This window comes from Panthera pardus, unplaced genomic scaffold (genome assembly GCF_024362965.1).
Source record: "Panthera pardus isolate Hobbes unplaced genomic scaffold, ASM2436296v1 HiC_scaffold_10, whole genome shotgun sequence".
In the NCBI taxonomy this organism is placed as follows: Eukaryota; Metazoa; Chordata; class Mammalia; order Carnivora; family Felidae; genus Panthera; species Panthera pardus.
Window position 1 is genome coordinate 34553113 of NW_026526655.1, and position 22179 is coordinate 34575291.

General features: G+C 38.3%; 1 protein-coding gene across 3 annotated transcripts in view; it reads right to left on the bottom strand.

Moving 5' to 3' along the window:
- CFLAR (CASP8 and FADD like apoptosis regulator) overlaps positions 1 to 22179 on the bottom strand; it is an 81342-nt gene that overhangs the window by 59022 nt on the left and 141 nt on the right. Inside the window, exon 2 of one of the 3 annotated variants that reach the window (XM_053906319.1) lies at positions 21854 to 21987. The gene's annotated coding sequence lies outside the window, so the exon portion shown is untranslated. Of the gene's footprint in view, positions 1 to 21853; positions 22163 to 22179 lie in introns of those variants that run through there. The other 2 variants (XM_053906335.1, XM_053906318.1) reach the window with 2 other exon arrangements.

Genomic DNA, 22179 nt, shown 5'->3' on the forward strand with positions numbered 1-22179 from the left:
ATCGATGCAGAAAAGGCCTTTGACAAAATCCAGCACCCTTTCTTAATAAAAACCCTTGAGCAAGTCGGGATAGAAGGAACATACTTAAACATCATAAAAGCCATTTATGAAAAGCCCAGAGCTAACATCATCCTCAATGGGGAAAAATTGAGAGCTTTTCCCCTGAGATCAGGAACACGACAGGGATGCCCACTCTCACCGCTGTTGTTTAACATAGTGTTGGAAGTTCTAGTGTCAGCAATCAGACAACAAAAGGAAATCAAAGGCATCCAAATTGGTAAAGATGAAGTCAAGCTTTCGCTTTTTGCAGATGACATGATATTATACATGGAAAATCCGATAGACTCCACAAAAAGTCTGCTAGAACTGATACATGAATTTAGCAAAGTTGCAGGATACAAAATCAATGTACAGAAATCAGTTGCATTCTTATACACTAACAATGAAGCAACAGAAAGACAAATAAAGAAACTGATCCCATTCACAATTGCACCAAGAAGCATAAAATACCTAGGAATAAATCTAACCAAAGATGTAAAAGATCTGTATGCTGAAAACTATAGAAAGCTTATGAAGGTAATTGAAGCAGATATAAAGAAATGGAAAGACATTCCCTGCTCATGGATTGGAAGAATAAATATTGTCAAAATGTCAATACTACCCAAAGCTATCTACACATTCAATGCAATCCCAATCAAAATTGCACCAGCATTCTTCTCGAAGCTAGAACAAGCAATTCTAAAATTCATATGGAAACACAAAAGGCCCCGAATAGCCAAAGTAATTTTGAAGAAGACCAAAGCAGGAGGCATCACAATCCCAGACTTTAGCCTCTACTACAAAGCTGTCATCATCAAGACAGCATGGTATTGGCACAAAAACAGACACATAGACCAATGGAATAGAATAGAAACCCCAGAACTAGACCCACAAACGTATGGCCAACTCATCTTTGACAAATCAGGAAAGAACATTCAATGGAAAAAAGAGAGTCTCTTTAACAAATGGTGCTGGGAGAACTGGACAGCAACATGCAGAAGGTTGAAACCTGTCAGAAAGACCACTTTCTGACACCATTCACAAAAATAAACTCAAAATGGATAAAGAACCTGAATGTGAGACAGGAAACCATCAAAACCCTAGAGGAGAAAGCAGGAAAAGACCTCTCTGACCTCAGCCGTAGCAATCTCTTACTCGACACATCCCCAAAGGCAAGGGAATTAAAAGCAAAAATGAATTACTGGGACCTTATGAAGATAAAAAGCTTCTGCACAGCAAAGGAAACAACAAACAAAACTAAAAGGCAACCAATGGAATGGGAAAAGATATTTGCAAATGACATATCGGACAAAGGGCTAGTATCCAAAATCTATAAAGAGCTCATCAAACTCCACACCCGAAAAACAAATAACCCAGTGAATAAATGGGCAGAAAACATGAATAGACACTTCTCTAAAGAAGACATCCGGATGGCCAACAGGCACATGAAAAGATGCTCAACGTCGCTCCTCATCAGGGAAATACAAATCAAAACCACACTCAGATATCACCTCACGCCAGTCAGAGTGGGCAAAATGAACAAATCAGGAGACTATAGATGCTGGAGAGGATGTGGAGAAACGGGAACCCTCTTGCACTGTTGGTGGGAATGCAAACTGGTGCAGCCACTCTGGAAAACAGTGTGGAGGTTCCTCAGAAAATTAAAAGTAGACCTACCCTATGACCCAGCAATAGCGCTGCTAGGAATTGACCCAAGGGATACAGGAGTACTGATGCATAGGGGCACTTGTACCCCAATGTTTATAGCAGCACTCTCAACAATAGCCAAATTTTGGAAAGAGCCTAAATGTCCATCAACTGATGAATGGATAAAGAAATTGTGGTTTATATACACAATGGAGTACTACGTGGCAATGAGAAAGAATGAAATATGGCCCTTTGTAGCAACGTGGATGGAACTGGAGAGTGTGATGCTAAGTGAAATAAGCCATACAGAGAAAGACAGATACCATATGTTTCCACTCTTATATGGATCCTGAGAAACTTAACAGAAACCCATGGGGGAGGGGAAGGAAAAAAAAAAAAAAGAGGTTAGAGTGGGAGAGAGCCAAAGCATAAGAGACTGTTAAAAACTGAGAACAAACTGAGGGTTGATGGGGGGTGGGAGGGAGGGGAGGGTGGGTGATGGGTATTGAGGAGGGCACCTTTTGGGATGAGCACTGGGTGTTGTATGGAAACCAATTTGACAATAAATTTCATATACTGAAAAAATAAAAAAATTAAAAATTAAAATACATCAAAAAATAAGATGGATTGAAAAATGAACAAAAGAATGTGTTAAAACAAGTATAGTAGAATCTAAAACATTTGACCTTTGAACTGTGAAGGTTCACATATGCAGATTTTTTTAGCATACTACTATAAATGTATTTTCTTTTCCCTATGATTTTCTTCATAACATTTTCTTTAGCTTACTTTATTGAAAGAAATCAACAGTTTATGTTATTGGTAAGGCTTCTGGTCAACGGTAGTTAAGTTTTTGATGAGTCAAAAACTTAACTATTAGTAGTTAAGTTTTTGATGAGTCAAAATTTATGCAGATTTCTGACTGCATGGGTGATTGGTACCTCTAATCCCCCGCATTGTTCAAGAGTCAATTGTAGTATAATCTAGTAGTAGGTATATGGGTGTTTACTGTAAAATGATTGAACATTTTTTAAACGAAAGGTTTGGGAAGAAAATATTGTGCTGAGTGAAAGAATCCAGACACACAAAACGTACAAGTATGATTTCTTTTACAGTACATAAAGTACTATATAGTATATATATACTATTTATATGACATTCTAGAACAGAAAAAAACAAATCTCTAGTGACAGAAAGTAAATCAGTGTTTGCCTGAAAGTGTTGATTATAAAGGGGGATAAGAAAAATCCTGGGGTGATGGAAATATTCTGTACACTGATTGGATGGTAGTTACATGGGAGTATATATTTGTCAAAAGTCATTAAACTGTACACCTTAAATAAATGTATTTATTTATGTAAACTACACGTTGATAAAGTTGATTTTAAAACAAACAGGCAGGGGCACCTGGGTGGCTCAGTCATTTAAGTAACTGACTCTTGATTTCAGCTCAGGTCATGGTATCATGGTTCCTGAGATCGAGCCCCTTGTTGGGCTGTGCACGGATAGTGCTGAGCCTGCTTGGGATTCTCTCTTTCCCCCCCTCTCTCTCTCTGCCCCTTCCATGTGTGTGTATGTGTGCACGCACACTTGTATGCCCTCTCTCAAAAGTAAATAAACTTTTGGGGCACTTCGGTGGCTCATTCGGTTAAGCTTCCAACTTCGACTCAGATCATGATTTCACAGTTCCTTGGTTCAAGCCCTGTGTTGGGCTCTGTGCTGACAGCTCAGAGCCTGGGGCCTACTTTGGATTCTGTGTCTCCCCCTCTTTCTGCCCTTCCCCCACTCCTGCTTTTACTCTCTCTGTCTCTCAAAAATAAATAAAACACTTTAATAAAAATAAATAATAAAATTTTAAAAATAAATAAGTAAAACAAACAAGCAAACAAAAGTGGATGGGAAGCTCTGAGCTTCTAAATGGGTCTAATCCATTCTGATCATCTCACTGGATAATCTGGTTGTGCTATTTCCTTGGGGAACTTCCATTGTCAGTATTTTCATATTTTTCCTTTAGATTGTTCAGATTTAGCAAGAGGAATTTTTTAACCTCTCACCTGCAAAGGAAAGGCCTGGCTGCCAGAGCTTCCAAAGTGGAGAGGGAAAAGATTGTTGAAGTTTCCTAATCCAACAGGCATACCTCATCTTAGTTGGACATATTTGACCTGCCCCCTTCCCCACTTATTGAAACCCTTTCTTCCTTTGCTTAAAGGAGCCCACTCTCTCCAGATGAACCTCCCACATTTCTGGTCATTCCATCTCAGTCTCTTTATAGATAGAGTTCCTTTGCTTTGTTTGCCCCTTAAATATTGACTCTGTCCTTGACCCCCTTCTTTTTGTCAGCCAGGATTCAATTATCTTTTGTTTTAGTGATCACACATCCCTCTACTGTATTTCTTTAGTTTCCTTGTCCATCTGATTTCTCTTATGGTTTGTTAGAGTTCTATCTGTCATCTGCCTTCATGAAGCACTAAAGGAAATGTGTTGAGTACAGAGTATGACAGAGTCAAGGTCAGAGGAGAGAAAAATAATCAGAGCCTAATGCCACCAACTGGTTCAGTGATGTCCCAGGCCTGGAGGGAGACGCTGACACAGATGTGGCATTTCCGAGTCATACTGCTGCTGTTCCTTACTTGAGATGACCTATTTCCATGCTGTTGCCCCACAGCAAGGAGCCCTTTTGCAACACAAAGCAAATGTTCAGACACTCTGGTTTTCCTTTCTTTTTGACTGAACATTAAAAATAAAATGTTAGGAAAGAAATCATTGTGCTAATGGCAAGAAGTCAGACATTGAAGAGTACATACTGCTTTAGTACGTAACACTGAATTTAGAAATAGGGCTGTTTCCCCATGGCTCAGGGCAGACTCCAGTGGAGAAGCTATCACGCACATATCCCCTCCTAGAGCCTGCAAAGATATTTTGACAAGGGGAGCTACCATTTGAAAATAGGCATGCAGTACATGGTAGCTACTATTTTATCATGGGAATATTAATATGCTGTTTATACAGATCAATTCATGTTATTCTCTGCAGAACCATTATCCTCATTTTATTACTGAAAAAAACTGAGGTTATAGAGGCAGAATAATTAAGTAACCAGAGGTTAAAGTCATGTAGGTAATAATTGGAAGAGCTTGGGTTCAAAAGCAGGGAGTCCAACTCTAGAGCCCTATCAGAGAGACCTGTTGACTAGTGTTAACTAGAAGTAGCTATATTGAGAATAGAATGCCCCTCACTCCCACTCCATATAGAGATACTGCTACTACTGATCATTTTATTGTCTCTATAGTTTTGTCTTTTCTAGAATGTCAGAGAGTTGGAATCATATGTAGCCTTTTCAGATGGGGTTCCTTAACTTAGTAATATGCATTTAAGGTTCCTCCATGTCTTTTCATGACCACAGTTTATTTACCCATATGTCTACTGAAGAACACTTTGTTGCTTCCAAGTTTTAGCAATTATGAATAAAGCTGTTTAGACATCTATGTGCAGGTTTTCATGTGGATGTAAATTTTCAACTCCTTTGAGTAAATACCAAGAAGAAGGATTTATGGATTGTATGGCAAGAGTATGCTTGGTTTTATAAGAAACTGTAGAGAGACAGGTCCTAAAGGTGCAGTGACGAGAGAATTAGAAAGCAGGGGGCTAAGACTCTCCAGGAGCCGAAGCCATCGGTCCCCTGGCTCAATCCTCTTTTATTTTTGCAAACTGTCTGATGACAGCAAGCACATACAACATAGTATATGGCATTTTGACAAGTCATGCACCTGCAGTGTATTCCATACTGGGTCATGAGTACATCTGGCACCAGAAAAAAACATTCTTATCCCCAGGCCTAGCACCTGTATGATGTCCTTCTGGAGAGAACGAGCAGTCTGGGCAACCTTCCATCCTGGGAATGAAACTGCTTTCAGTTTCTTGCTGCTCTGTCCCTTTCCTTCAGGACATTCTTATGGTGCCTCCAGCTTCTTGTTCTCCAACAAGAAACTACCAAACTTTTCCCAAAGTGCTGGTATTTTGTATTCCCATCAGCAATGTATGAGAGTTTCTGTTGCTCCACATCCTTGCCAACATTTGGTGTAAAGAGAGTGTAGTGATATCTCATTGTTATTTTAATTTGCATTTCCCTGATGACATATGTTGTGGAACATCTTTTCATATACTTATTTGCCATCTGTATGTCTTCTTCGGTGAGATGTCCATGAAGGTCTTTGGCCCATTTTTTTAAAATTTAGTTTTTTATAATTACATCCAACTCAGTTAGCATGTAGTGCAATAATGATTTAAGGAGTAGAATCCAGTGATTCATCACCTACATATAACACCCAGTGCTCATCCCAGCAAGGGTCCTCCTTCATGCCTCTTCCCCATTTAGCCCATCCCCCCACCCAAAACATCTCCAGCAACCCTCAGTTTAGTTCTCTGTATTTAAGAGTCTCTTATGTTTTGTCTCCCTCCCTGTTTTTATATTATTTTTGCTTCCCTTCCCTTATGTACATCAGTTTTGTATTTTAAATTCCACCTATGAGTGAAGTCATTTGATATTTGTCTTTCTCTGACTAATTTCACTTAACATAATACACTCTAGTTCCATCCACGTTATTGCAAATGCCAAGATTTCATTCTTGATCACCAAGTAATATTCCATTCTTTATCCATTCATCAGTTGATGGACATTTGGGCTCTTTCCATACCTTGGCTATTGTCAATAACACTGCTATAAACATTGGGGTCCATGTGCCCTTTCAAAACACACCGGTATCCTCTGGATAAATACCTAGTAGTGCAATTGCTGGGTCATGGTGTAGTTCTATTTTTAAGTTTTTGAGGAACCTCCACATTTTTTTCCAGAGTGGCTGCAGCAGTTTGCATTCTCACCAGCAGTGCAAAAGGGTTCCTCTTTCTCTGCATCCTCGCCAACATCTATTGTTGCCTGAGTTGTTATTTTAGCCATTCTGACAGGTGTGAAGTGGTATCTCATTATGGTTTTGATTTGTTTTTCCCTAATGATGAGAGATGTTGAGCATTTTTCTACATGTCTGTTAGCTATCTGGATGTCTTCTTTGGAAAAGTGTCTATTCATGTCTTCTGCCCATTTCTTCACTGGATTATTTGATTTTTGGGTGTTGAGTTTGTTAAGTTCTTTATAGATTTTGGATACTAACTCTTTATCTGATATATCATTTGCAAATATCTTCTCCCATTCTGTTGGTTGCCTTTTAGTTTTGCTGATTATTTCCTTCACCATGCAGAATATTTTATCTTTTTTTTTTTTTAATTTTGTTTCAACGTTTTTTATTTATTTTTGGGACAGAGAGAGACAGAGCATGAACGGGGGAGGGGCAGAGAGAGAGGGAGACACAGAATCGGAAACAGGCTCCAGACTCCGAGCCATCAGCCCAGAGCCTGACGCGGGGCTCGAACTCACGGACCGCGAGATCGTGACCTGGCTGAAGTTGGATGCTTAACCGACTGCGCCACCCAGGCGCCCCCAGAATATTTTATCTTGATGAGGTCCCAATAGTTCATTTTTGCTTTTGTTTCCCTTGCCTCCAGAGACATGTTGAGTAAGAAATTGCTGCAGCCAAGATCAAAGAGGTTTTTGCCTGCTTTTTCCTCAAGGATTCTGATGGCTTCCTGTCTTACATTGAGGTCTTTCATCCATTTTGAGTTTATTTTTGTGTATGGTTCATTCTTCTGCATGTCGCTGTCCAGTTCTCCCAGCACCACTTGCTGAAGAGACTGTCTTTATTCCATTGGATATTCTTTCCTGCTTTGTCAAAGATTAGTTGGCTATACATTTGTGAGTCCATCTCTGGGCTTTCTTTTCTGTTCCATTGATCTGTGTGTCTGTTTTTGTGCCAGTCCCATACTGTCTTGATGACTACAGCTTTGTAATAGATCTTGAAGTCTGGTATTGTGATGCCTCCAGGCTTGGTTTCCTTTTTCAGGATTGCTTTGCCTATTCGGGGTCTTTTCTGGTTCCATAGAAATTTTAGGATTGTTTGTTCTAGCTCGGTGAATAATGTTGGTGTTATTTTGATAGGGATTGCTTTGAATATGTAGATTGCTTTGAGTAGTATCGAAATTTTAATAATATTTGCTCTTCCAATCCATGGACATGGAACATTTTCCCATTTTTTTGTGTCTTATTCAATTTCTTTCTATAATTTTCAGTGTATAGATTTTTCATGTCTTTGGTTAGGTTTATTCCTAGGTATTTTGGTGCAATTGTAAATGTGATTGATTCTTTGATTTCTCTTTCTGCCACTTCATCATTGGTGAATAGAAATGCAACTGATTTCTGTGCATTGATTTTTATATCCTGCAACTTTGTGGAATCCATGTATCATGGATTCATGTATCTAGCAGTTTTTTGGTGGAATTTCATGGGTTTTCTACATAGAGTATCATGTCATCTGCAAAGACTGAAAGTTTGACTTCCTCCTTGCTGATTTGGATGCCTATTATTTCTTTGTGTTTTCTGATTGCTGAGGCTAAGATTTCCAATACTACATTAAGTAACAGTGGTGAGAGTGGACATCCTTGTTGTGATCCTGACCTTAGGGGAAAGCTCTCAGTTTTTCCCCATTGAGGATATTACCGGTGGGTCCTTTGTATGTGGCTTTTATGATCTTGGGGTATGGTCTTTCTATCCCTACTTTCTTGAGGGTTTTTATCAAGGAAGGATGCTGTATTTTGTCAAATGCTTTCTCTGAATCTATTGAGAGGATCATGTGATTCTTATTCTTTTATTAATGTGATGTATCACATTTGCGGATATTGAACCAGCTCTGCATCCCAGGTATAAATCCCACTTGATCATGGTGAATAATTCATTTAATGTATTGTTGGATCCAGTTGTCTAGTTGAGAATGTTTGCATCCATATTCATCAGGGAAATTGGTCTGTAGTTCTCCTTTTTATGAGGGTCTCTGTCTGGCTTTGGAACAAGGTAATGCTGGCCTTGTAGAATGAGTTTGGAAGTTTTCCTTCTATTTATATTTTATGGAACTACTTCAAAAGATTAGGTGTTAACTCTTCTTTAAATTTCTGGTAGAATTCCCCTGGAAAGCCATCCGGCCCTGTACTCTTGTTTTTGGGGAGATTTTTTTTATTACTAATTCAATTTCTTTACTGGTTATGGGTCTGTTCAAGTTTCCTATTTTTTTCTGTTTCAGTTTTAGTAGTTTATATGTTTCTAGGAATTTGTTCATTTCCTCCAGGTTGCCCAATTTATTGGTATATAACTGCTCATAATATTCTCTTATTACTGTTTTTATTTCTGCTGTGTTGGTTGTGATCTCTCCTCTTTCGTTCTTGATTTTATTTATTTGGGTCCTTTCCTTTTTCTTTTTGATCAGTCTGGCTAGGGGGTTATCAATTTTGTTAATTCTTTCAAAGAACCATCTCCTGGCTTCATTGATCTGTTCTATTGTGTTTTGGTTTTTGGTTTTTTTTGTTGTTTTTTTTTTTGATATCATTGATTTCTGCTCTAATCTTTATTATTTCCCATCGTCTGCTGGTTTGGGGCTTTATTTGCTGTTTTTTACCTCCCAGCTCTTTAAGGTGTCAGGATAGGTTGTGTATCTGAGACCTTTCTTCCTTCTTTAGGAAGGCCTGATTGCTGTATACTTTCCTCTTATGACTGCCTTTGTTGCATACCAGAGTTTTGGGGCTGTGGTGTTATCATTTTTATTGACTTCCATGTATTTTTTAATTTCCTCTTCAATTTCTTGGTTAACCCATTCATTCTTAGTAAGATGTTCTTTAATCTCCAAGTATTCATGGTCTTTCCAAATTTTTCTTGTGGTTGATTTTGAGTTTCATAGCCTTATGGTCTGAAAATATGTGTGGTATGATCTCAATCTTTTTGTACTTGTTGAGGGCTGATTTGTGTCCCAGTATGTGATCTATTCTGGAGAATGTTCTATGTGCACTCGAGAAGAATGTGTATTCTGCTGCTTTCAGATGAAATGTTCTGAGTATAGCTGTTAAGTCCATCCAGTCCAGTGTGTCATTTCAAAGCCATTGTTTCCCTATTGATTTTCTGCTTAGATGATCTGTCCATAGCTATAAGTGGGTTGTTGAAGTCCTCTACTATCATGGCATTATTATCAATGAGTTTCTTTCTGTTTGTGATTAATCGATTTATATATTTGAGTGTTTCACACTGGGGGCATAAATGTTTACCACTGTTAGGTCTTCTTGGTGTATAGACCCATTATTATGATGTAATGCCCTTCTTCATCTCTTATTACAGTCTTTACTTTAAAATCTAGTTTGTCTGATATGAGTATGGCTACTCCAGCTTTCTTTTGGTGACCATTAGCATGATAGATGGTTCTCCATCCCCTTATTTTCAATCTGAAGGTGACTTTAGGTCCTAAATGGGTCTCTTGTAAACAGCAGATAAATGTTTGCTTTCTTATCCATTCTGTTACCCTATGTGTTTTGATTGGAGGGTTTAGTCCATTGACATTTAGAGAGAGCACTGAAAGATATGAATTTCGTGTCATTGTGTTGCCTGTAGTGTTGGAGTTTCTGGTGGTGTTCTCTAGTCCTTTCTAGTCTTGTTTGCTTCTGGTCTATTTTATTTTGTTTCATCTTTTCTCCCCTCAGAGAGTCCCCCTTAAAATTTCTTGCCAGGCTGGTTTAGTGGTCATGAACTCCTTTAGTTTTTGTTTTTCTGGGAAACTCTTTAACTCTCCTTCTATTTTGAATGACAGCCTTGCTGGATAAAGAATTCTTGGCTGCATATTTTTTTCTGATTCAGCACATTGAATATATCCTGCCACTCCTTTCTGGCCTGCCTAGTTTCTGTGGATAGGTCTGCTGCAAACCTGATCTCTCTTCCCCTATAGGTTAAGGACTCTTTTCCCTTGCTGCTTTCATAATTCTTTCCTTGTCTGTGTATTTGATGAATTTGACTACGATATGCCTTGTTGAGTGTCAGTTTTTGTTGAATCTAATGGGAGTTCTCTGTGCTACTTGGATTTTGATGTCTGTTTTTCCCCAGATTAGGAAAGTTTTCTGCTATTACTTGCTCATAAAATCTTCTACCCCTTTTCCTCTCTCTTTATCTTCCAGGACTCCTATAATTCGGATGTTATTCCTTTCTAATAAGTCACTGAGTTCTTCTCTAATTCTTGTATCATGCTCTTTCGCCTTAGTTTCCCTCTTTTTTCTGCTTCATTATTCTCCATAATTTTGTCTTCTATATCACTGATTCACTGCTCTGCTTCGTCCATCATTGCCCCTGTTGCATCCATTCAAGATTGCATCTTGGTTATAGCGTTTTTAATTTCATCCTGACCTGATTTTACTTCTTTTATCTCCATAGAAAGGTACTCTATGCTTTTTTCAACCCCATCTAGCATTCTTATTATCGTGATTCTAAATTTTATTTCAGACATCTTGCTTATATCTGCGTTGATTAAGCCCCTGGCTGTCAATTCTTCCTGTTCTTTCTTTTGGGGTGAATTCCTTCATTTTGTCATTTTGGAGGAAGAAAAATAACTAATAAAAAAATAATAAAATAAAATAAAATAAAATAAAATAAAATAAAATAAAATAAAATAAAATAAAATAAAATAATAAAATAAAATAGGGGCACCTGGATGGCTCAGTCAGTTAATCATCTGACTTCGGCTCAAGTCATGATCTCACAGTTTGTGGGTTCAAGCCTCGCATCATTATCTGTGCACAGAAAAAGGAGTGGCAGAATATATTCAATGAGCTGAATTGGAAAAATATGCAGCCAAGAATTCTTTATCCAGCAAGGCTGTCATTCAAAACAGAAGGAGAGATAAAGAGTTTCCCAGATAAACAAAACCTAAAGGAGTTTGTGACCACCAAAGCAGCCCTGCTTCAGATTCTGTGTCTTCCTCTCTCTCTGCCCCTCCTGTTTGCACTCTGTCTCTCTCTCTCTCTCTCAAAAATAAACAAACATTAAAAAAAGTAAAGCCTAAAACAACATAAAAAATCAAATAAAGAAAACTAGATCCTAGGTGTGTTTTGGTCTGGTTGTTGAAGGAAGCTTAATAGGATAGAGAAAAAAGGGAAAGAAAAAAAAAGGAAAAAAGTGAGAAAAAGTTTAAAAATTTAAAAAAGACTTTAAAAAATGTATACAATAGAATAAAATGAAATGAAGAAACTGAAAAAGAATTTTAAAATTTTACACAAAATAAAAAATATAGTAAAAAGAATTTTTTAAAAATTTTTACAGGAAAATAAAAATAAATTTTTCTCTTTCTGTATCCAAGAAAAGGAAAAGAAAGGAGAAAAAGAGAAAAACAAAACAATGTAAACAAAAGCAAACAAAACAAAACAAAGCAAAATGACAAATAGATGAACCAGCAAACAGACTGAAAACAGACTGAAAACTGAGTTACATCCTGTTTTCCCTATAACTGAAACTATGAAGCACTCTATACTCTGTACAGGAGAGACTTGTGGTCGTCCTCTACAGCATGCACTTGGAAGGTGCATTTGGGTGGGGCTTTGTGTAACAGCTCTGTTCTCCACTGGGTGGCATTGCTTAGCTTACTGGAGTGGATCAGTGTGGTGAGCGTGCATGTTTATGCACCTGAGTGGGATAGCTGAAAATGGCATCACCCAGCTTCCTATTTCTGTCACAGGAACTCTGTGCTCTCACCGGCCTGCAATCATGCACCTCTCCTTTGTCTCAGGCTTCCATCTACTCCCTACTTCTTCACTGTCCATGTCCACCTGTCAGGCAGCACCTCCATCCTGAATTTTATCTCAGATGGGGCTGTGTTTCCAAACCCCTCACTTCTGAGAACCCTGTGGCTTGGATCCAGTCCAACCCTCTGAGGCAGGGTCTTGTTGAGCAATGGCCAGGTGCTGGCTTGCCCCAGAGAATGTTCATGCAATTGTGTAGTGGCAGAGGTTCAGAGATTATGGCAATTCACAACACACAGATGGCACCAGGTTTCACCTCACTCTGGCATCTTTGTTCCAATACCAACAAACATGGCTGTTCTCTGGGGTCCTGAGACATGGGCTGTTCCCCATGTCCGCTGGGACCTTTGTTTGTGGGGAAGCTGTATGGCCTCTACCAAATGCCCTCCAGTCAGGGAAACAACTTCTCCCCATGTGATCTACAGACCCGTCGGTCCTCACTGCCTGCTCCTGGGGATTCTCCCTTCCTCCCCACCAGAGCACTGCCAGGTAGTGAGCTCTGGAATTTCTAACTCTGCACTCCCATGTTTATAGAATCTTAATGGTATTGAAACCCTCTCCTTTCTCCCTGTCAATGTTTTTGGGGAGCAGATTTCTTGTTCAGTCCCTTGTAAGGGTTTCCCCTTTTTCTCTTTACCTCCAGCTACTTTCAGGGGGAGTGCTTTCCCTGTATTCTCCCATTGTGCTGCATTCTTCCCCCTTTCTCTGTCCTCTCTCTGCAAAAACAGCTCCCTACCCTCCACAGCTTCTCTCTCCCCCACCTCACTTCTTCACACCATGTACCTGCTGAGTTCTGCAGCTCAGGTTATGTAGATTATTGTGTTAATCCTCAGATCAATTTCCTAGGTGTGCACAATGGTTTGGTACCAATCTAGCTGCATTTCAGGAAGGAGGGAAACTGAGAACTTCCATGCTGCTCTGCCATCTTGGCCCCACCCCTCTCAGGACCACACCCATTTTTAAATGAGATTGTTTTCTTATTGAGTTTTAAGATTTCTTTTTATATTTTGAATTTTTAAAAATTTTTTAACATTTATTCATTTTTGAGAGAGAGAGACAGAGAGACAGAGAATGAGCAGGAGAGGGGCAGAGAGAGACACACACACAGAATCTGAAGCAGACTCCTGTGCTGATAGCTCAGAGCCTGACATGGGGCTCAAACTGGGAATGGCAAGATCATGACCTGAGCCTAAATCAGACACTTAACTGAATGAGCCACCCAGTCGCCCCTCTTTTTCTATTTTGTATATAACAGTCCTTTATCAGATATATCTTTGCAAATATTTTCTCACAGTCTGTGACTTCTCTCTTGATATTGTCTGTCACAGAGCAGAAACTTTTCATTTAAATGAAGTTCATCTTATCATTTATTTATTTCATAAATTGTGCCTGTGGTCTCATATCTAAAAATGATTGCCAAACCCAGGTGTGCTTAGGTTTTATCTGATGTTATCTTCTAGGAGTTTTATAATTTTGCATTTTAAATTTAAGTCCCTGGTCCATCTTGAGTTAATTTTGTGAACGGTGTAAAATCTGTGTTTAGATTAAATTTTTTTTGCATATGTATGTCCAATTGTTCCAGCACCATCTGTTGAAGAGACTGTCTTTGCTCTATTGCATTATGCTTGGTCCTTTGTCAAAAATCAGTTGACTATATTTATGAGGGTCTATTTCTGTGCCCTCCATTCTGTTATGCTGATCTATTTGTCTATTGCCAATACCATATTATATTGATTACTGTGGCTTTATAGTAAGTCTTGGAGTCATAACATCAGTCCCCCAACTCTGTTCTTCTTCAATATTATGTTGGCTATTCTGGGTCTTTTGCCTCTCCATATGAACTTTAGAATCAGCTTGTCAATATCCATAAAGTAATTTGCTGGGATTTTGCTTGAAATTGCACTGAGTCTGTGGATCAAGTTAGGATTGGTTTAGTTTTGGAGAGGATTTATAAATATTGGGGGACAGGAGGCAGAAGAATTATTGTGGAGATATAGAGATAATAAATAAGTTAGTAATAATCAGCTACAGACAAATAAATGGAGGGATTTTAACACAGGCTGTATATTAGATGATATAATATATTTCCATTAAATTTCTTGGGTGTGATGGTGGTATTACAATCATGTAGGAAAATGTTCTTGTTCATAGGAGATAAATACTGAAGAATTTAGGGATAAAGTATTGTGCCTGCAAGTTACTTTCAAATGGGTTAGCAAAGTGTGTGTGTGTGCACAGACGCCCATGTGTCTGAAGGTTTAGAAAGACAGAAATAACAAATGTGGCTAATGTTACCACTGGGGACTCTAGATGAAGTGTGTGTGTGTGTGTGTGTGTGTGTGCGCGCGCACGCGCGCATGTGCACGTGTGTGTATTCTTTAAACTTTTCTGTTTTTCAGACTTGAAATATTTGAAAATTAAAAGTTGGGAAAATATCTGTATGAGATTCTGATATTCTACCAATTGTATTTGGAATGCAATACAAGATATTTCATACACATCATTTTGTTTTAAAATGTTGTATTGAGTTTGGGGGAGAATATAAATATAAACATTTCCTACACAAACATTAGTCACAAAACACCATATCAAGGGAAAAATATATTCTTCTGAAGTTTGGATATTAAAAAGCAAGATACATTCTACTGGGAAGACAGGAACCAGTGAGGTGTTTTGCAGGGTGTCACTGTATATATTTATTTCTTTTCTTATTTATTATCATCCTTTGTGACTAACCTTTAAGATCCATGAACCAGGGACCAAGACTCTTGTTTCTCACTGTACATCCAGCACTTAGTACAGTGCTTGGCTCATAGTAGGTCCCTGTATTAGCTGGGTAACACTCACTGTGTTAACAAAGTAGCCCAAAAATAGTAGTAGTTTAATATAATAGAAATTTCTTTTGTCATCACCTACCTAAACAATGCAGGTATTCCTGGCAGGCAGCTAACAGTGATTTCAGGGAATGAAACGCTTCATGTTTTGGCTTCATCATTCCCAAGGGATTTGTTATCCTCAGCATTCAGTCAGCAGAAGGGGAAAGAGTGTGAAGAAGGCATACCTGCTTCTTAAAATCCTGTCATAGAAATGACACATCTCATTTTCACATACATTCCATTAGTGAAAACTAAACATATGGCCATACTGAGAAGCAATATGTGTATGTGTATGGGTAGAGGGTAGGGGTGTCTGGAAAACCCTTGTCCCTGAGCTGGCAGCCACTTCCCAAGGACAAGTCTATAATATGGAAAGACAGTGAATTTTGGTAGACTGTTAGCCATCTCTATCATAGTGTTCAAATGTTTGTTGAATGGATGAATAATGTTTCTGAGACTGCCTTATTCTTTGTAAATATAATATCTTGTAAATCTTAAGATGGGGAGAAGTTCAGATGCAGTTCATAACAACCACTGGTGGTTCTGTTCACTTTATAAATTCTTCTTTGGCAAGATGTAGTAACAAGGCCTACAGTACCCCCTTGTCTGAAACAACTTAAAAACCAGATCAACAAAATATATGAAACAACAGTTTTCAGACATTGAACATCAAACAGTGCAGGACAGTGATCTTTGAGAGAGGTGAGCCCTATGATTCTCCTAGATTCCTGCCTGGAAAGATTTTCCAGGTTGTGGCACAGGGACAGAGAACTCAGGTAACACCTAGTCATCTCCTTAAATTGAGGAGACACAGTCCTAGGAGGCTAAGTGGCTACAGTTTGCAGAGCATAGTATCAGAGGTGAGAGTAATGAACAGAGAGACAGCTCTAAGGATCTTCACGGGGTCCCCCTTAAATATCCAGCTAACTATTAATCAGTGTGCATGAGGGAAGAAACCATCCAAGTGTGGGGGGAAACTACCCAAAAGAAGCAGAGGAAACAATTCTCAAAGTTCATCCAGGGCCAAGAATGATTCAAGTTTGCACCAGACAGTGGAAAATCTTATAATTCATGGATCACTGAGTAGTGGAGGAAAATCAGCCCTACACTCAAAGCTACTCTAGATTCATATAACTTAAGAGCAAGACTGAAAAAGATTCAACTGTTTATAAATAATTTGCATCTCAGGACAAAGCTCAAATTTACTTATAAGAATACAAAAATATCTAGCACCCAACAAGCTAAAGTTCACAATGCCTGACATTTAATTTAAAAATTACAAAAATGCAAAGAACCAGGAAAATACAACCCATAATGAGGACAGCCATCAATTAATAGAATCAATGAATCCCAACTACAAGAAATATGATAAAACTACACAAAATAACATGATAAATTTCTTACAACCAGTGAGATGCCTGTGGATATGACTAACCTGTCAATTTGTCCCATAACTTTCCCTTAGGACAGGACCTGACTGAGCTAACAACATAATATTTCTAGAACATTGCCAGAATATGAAATTTAGTGTCTCCTCCATTCTAGACCTTAAATGAATCAGATCGGCCCTAAAATGTGAGATCCAGCCTCAGATAATACCAGCTGTCACCAGCTTTCATCTAGACAGCTTCCATTTTACTGCTCAGAATTCTTCCATTTATTTTCTTTGCCTGCCTGGATTGGTGGTCCCCTTGAATTTTAATCTATGCTCACATCCTTTTAACTTGCACAATTCATTTGGACAGGATTTTTTGGCTTTGGCTTTCAACACTCTTCCAGACCTGATTTGGTAAATGTCCTCTGCCCCTCAGGACCAGATAGGCTAACCACCATTCCTATCAGGAAAATGAAAATTTTCCAGGAAATTTGAAAAAACATATCTTAAAATTTCTCATCACAAGAAAAAAAACTGTGTAAGGTAATGGATGTTAACAAAATTTTTCTGGTAATCATTTTGCAATATATACATATATTAAATCATTATATTATACACTTAAAATAAATATGATGTTGTATATCAATTATATCTCAATTGAAAAAAATTTCTGGGGCACCTGGGTGGCTCAGTTGGTTATGCGCCCAACTCTCAGTTTTGGCTCAGGTCATGATCTCACGGTTCATAAGTTCAAGCCCCACATCGGGCTCTGTGCTGACAGCATGGAGCCTGCTTTGGATTCTCTGTCTCCCTTTCTCTCTGCCCCTTCCTTGTTCACACATGCCCTCTCTCTCTCAAAAATAAATAAACATTAAAAAATTCTTTTTAATTTTTCCAAATATAATTTAAACTTTCTGACTATGTGGCCAAACTCTAGGTAATGTTGGCATCTATCTGGGTATTATGAAAGTTTTATCAAGTTGAAAGCTGAGAATTTCAATCATATTTGTTATTAAATCTGGAGCCTTAATTGAAATGTGCCTTCACATCAACTATGCTTTATGAGAAATAGTTCATATTCTTACTGCCTCAATCAAAATTAAGCAATAATTACTAGTGCTATTGACACAAATGCTAACTCTATAAGATGCTTTATATAAATAAAGTTCAATAAAGTATTTTTGGACATCTTCTGTATTACTGCAAAAACTAATTTTTGTTGGATTGTTTGCTTTAATAGCTGTCATTAAAAAATTAACCTAGATACATGGATTTCTGATCATATTGCTCTTTGTTAAAAACACTTGGTCATGCTTCTGCTATATAAACAATGCTTAAGTATCTATATAGAGTCATATGTGGCTTATATGTATAACCCTAAAATAAACCAGAATGGGTAGTGCAGCTTTAGTAGTCCCAAAGAAGGCTAAGATAAAAGAAGTTCTGGAACACAACTTTATTTTTATTTTGGTAGACATTTGGTTCCAGTAAGACAAGGAGTGAAAAGGAATGTGGGAAATCAGAGAATATAGACTATAGCCTGGGGCTGCAACAAGTTGCTAGATGGTGAGCTTTGGAACTCTTATGGCACTGCAGCTAAACCTATGTGATTTGTGGCTTAGTGAATAGATAAAACTATGTATAAGAAGTTTAAATGGGCGCCTGGATGGCTCATTTGGTTAAATGTCCCGACTAATTTTTTTAAAATTTTTTTAATGTTTATTTTTGAGAGAGAGACAGAGCGCAAGTGGGGGAGGGGCAGAGAGAGAGGGTGACACAGAATCTGAAGTGGGCTGCAAGCTCTGAGCTGTCAGTACAAAGCCCCATGTGGGGTTCGAACCCATGAACCACGAGATTATGACTTGAGCTGAAGTCAGATGCTCAATTTACTGAGCCACCCAGGTGCCCCTAAGTGTCCTGACTCTTGATTTCAACTCAGGTCATGATCTCATGATCGTTAAGACCAAGCGCCGTGTGGGGCTCTGTGCTGGGTGTGGAGCCTGCTTACGATTCTCTCTCTCTCCCCCTCTCACACTGCCCCTCCCCAGCTTACTCTCTCTCTCTCTCTCTCTCTCTCTCTCTCTCTCTTTCCATCAAAAAAAAAAGAAGTTTCAATGAGAATTTATACTCTTCATTTAAAAAGCAAAATTGATGAATAGACATTTTTTTAAATTTTTTTTTTTTAACGTTTATTTATTTTTGAGACAGAGACAGAGCATGAACGGGGGAGGCTCAGAGAGAGAGGGAAACAGAATCTGAAACAGGCTCCAGGCTCTGAGCAGTCAGCACAGAGCCCGACGCGGGGCTCGAACTCACGGACTGCGAGATCGTGACCTGAGCCGAAGTCGGACGCTTAACCGACTGAGCCACCCAGGCGCCCCAAATAGACATTTTTTAAAGAAAACATATAGGTACATGAAAAGATGCCCAACATTGCTAAATCATCAGGGAAATGCAAATAAAAACCACAATGATATGTCACCTCATATCTGTCAGACTATTATCAAAAAGACTAAAGGTAATAAGTGTTGGTGAGGTGTGGAGAAAAGGGAACCCATTTACACTGTTGGTGGGAATATAAATTGGTGCAGCCACTATGGAAAACAGTATGGAGATTTCCTCAAAAAACTACAAGTAGAACTACCATATAATCCAGCAATTCTCCTTGTATTTATCCAAAGAAAATGAAAACACAACTTGAAAAGATATCTGCACCCCCATGTTCATTGCAGCATTATTTACAATAGCCAAGATGTGGAAACAAACTAAGTGTCCATTAGCAGGTAAATGGTTAAAGAAGATGTGGTGTGTGTGTGTGTGTGTGTGTGTGTGTGTGTGTGTGTGTGTGTGCATGTGTACTTAAGTAATTATTCACTAAATATTTAAGTGAATGAATAGAATACAAAGAAAAGAAACTGAAATGTCTGCCTCTTTTGTTGTTGCAACTCCATGGACCTCCTTGACTTGGAGCTTGGAGAAAGGTTGGGCAAGAATGCCCCATTATTTGCACTCAGGAGTTCTTTTCCTTGTAATTTTGACAAAACAAAACAAATGACCAATGTGTTGAAGGAGTAATGTTTATTGTGTGCAATGGCCATAGAATAATTGGTTGCATTCAGCAGAAATTGGTCACAACCTCTGATGGTATTTGTATCACCAACTCAACAAATAAGAAAAGGTTATACAGCATGTGTCAAAAAGCTTAGGCCTAACTCAGTTCTAATATCCTTGCCATGGGTTTGGGGAAGGGCCATCCAATCCCAGAATACATGCCCAGGTCACCGTCACAACTTTTTTGTAAATAAGGTCAGTTTTCTGATAGGCAGTTGGAATCCTGGAAGCCTCTTAGACATTGGAAAATATAGGAGTCTCCCCAATTCTTCATTCCCTAAACATTTATAGATTCATAAATGAAGTGTTTATCTGTGACAAATCATTTCTGTCACCTCACTTATATTTTTAGACATCTAATGAGTTTATTCATTCAACAGACACTTCCTAAACACCTATCACATAGGTATAGTCCCTGTCTTCAAGGAGGCCATAGTTTAATAAGGGAGTCGGACAAGGAAATGAATAATTATGATGCATTATAAGTGCTATAATAAAAGTATGTACAGGGTTTAGGCTATAAAAGATTTCATTCATTTTCTTATAAATGTAGAAATTGATAGATTAGACTTATAATTGCTGATTAACCCAAATCAAATATAAGGAAGCATTTACAGATAATGAATTAAGGAATTAATACCTTGAGTTTAATCCCTGTATTGTAAATATATGAATTGTGACATGTTTCCTTGTTAGAACTTATCTAGCATCTACAGATACAGTTTCAGTTTTAATTATATGTTTCATTAGAAAGTCTGGTCTGCATATAAGATATAATTCTAAGACTGTATATCTGTGTTAAACCCTCATGCTTTAGTATTATGTTACTATGACATGGGATTCCCAGGTCCAGATGCTACCACCACCTGTGAACCTGATTCTTTCTCAGTAAAATGATGCCACCTGCACTGACACAGGCATTCTTTATTTTTAGGACAGTTATTGCTATGGTTATTATGAACCACAAAGTTGGCCTTCAGTACTATGTTCCTGAATAGTCAGTATTTCCCATGGAAATTTTGTAGCAAGAGAATAAATGAAATAAAATATATCATACATACAGCACAAGAATAGCTATAACCACACAACATTCACTTAATTGTTGTATTCATTTAAATGTATAATGCAGGGACACCTAGCTAGCTCAGTTGGAGATGTGTACACTTGATCTCTGAGTTGTGAGTTCAAGCCCCACGGTGGGTATAGAGATTACTTAAATAAATAAAACAAATATAAAAGTTTTTAAAACATGTATAGTGCAAATTTTTTTCCAATCTCTTCGCTCTTTTACAATAAGGTAAAAATGTCTGACTAATTTAATTTTTCCCCTAAATTTTAATTTAAATTCTATTAGTTAACATTTTAAATAACTAAATTTAGAAGGATGTTTGGCTTATTACCAACTCAGCAGGAAAATGTAGGTTTAATGCTCTTATTATTTCCAAATTCAGTTTGGGAACTGAGTAATTAAAATTAGCATAGGTGGAACATATGGTACTAAATGCTTTATTTATAATGAGATTTAATTAATTTACAAATACTCTAATTGGTAAAAATCCAAAAGCAAAATTGTGGAGGCTCATAAAGCCTGGCTAGTTAAGATTTAAGAAAGGAATGTTTGCATTGTTAGTAGTGGACAAGGGTGGGGGTGGTGGGGTGCGGTATGGCTCCCAATCAAATAGGAGGAGGTAGGAGATTGTCCCCGTCCATAGGAACTTTAGGAGGAGCTTCCTTAGAGAAAGCAATTGTAGGATCAGTAGATTGTTCAGTATGTAAAGGGACTAAGGCTGCTCTAATTACTCCCCACATCGTAAAGGGAAGATTACCTTGTTCATGACATCTTTTAAAATTTTTACCAACTCTCTCCCTTACTTCAAGGTCTAGAGTTCCTCTATCAGGAAACCAAGGATTGTTTTCAGTAACACTTTTTAAAAGGCTCTGAAGTTGAGCCTCAGTAACCGTTGCTCTGCTAGCTTTTAACAGCTGTCAGAGAACTTTGATGTAATGTTTTTGTTCAGCAGAGTTCTGTTCCATCTTAAGAAACCCAACCCCGAACAATGCCCTGGAAATCAGATAACCTAAGCACGCTTGGATGACTTACTGCGCAGTAGTTTCAGTTTGCCTTCTTCAAGGGTTCCGCCGTCAAATCGTCGCTGCCACGAACCTGGTCGGGGTCACCAAATGCTGGATTTGACCAGTAAACCCTGGGGCGACGAATGACATTACTCCAGACTCCTGAATCCGTGAAAGGAGAAAATGAGGAGACCAATCGTTCTAGTGGCCATGGTCCCAAGCAAAGCTCAGTCTCCGGTTTTTATTGACAATCTTATTAGTACTTCTTAAAGGGTGCAGGGGAAAGGAACGTGTAGTTTCAAAGCAGGAGCAAAGCATAATCACAAATTATCGGGCGATAAGTACAATCAGGGT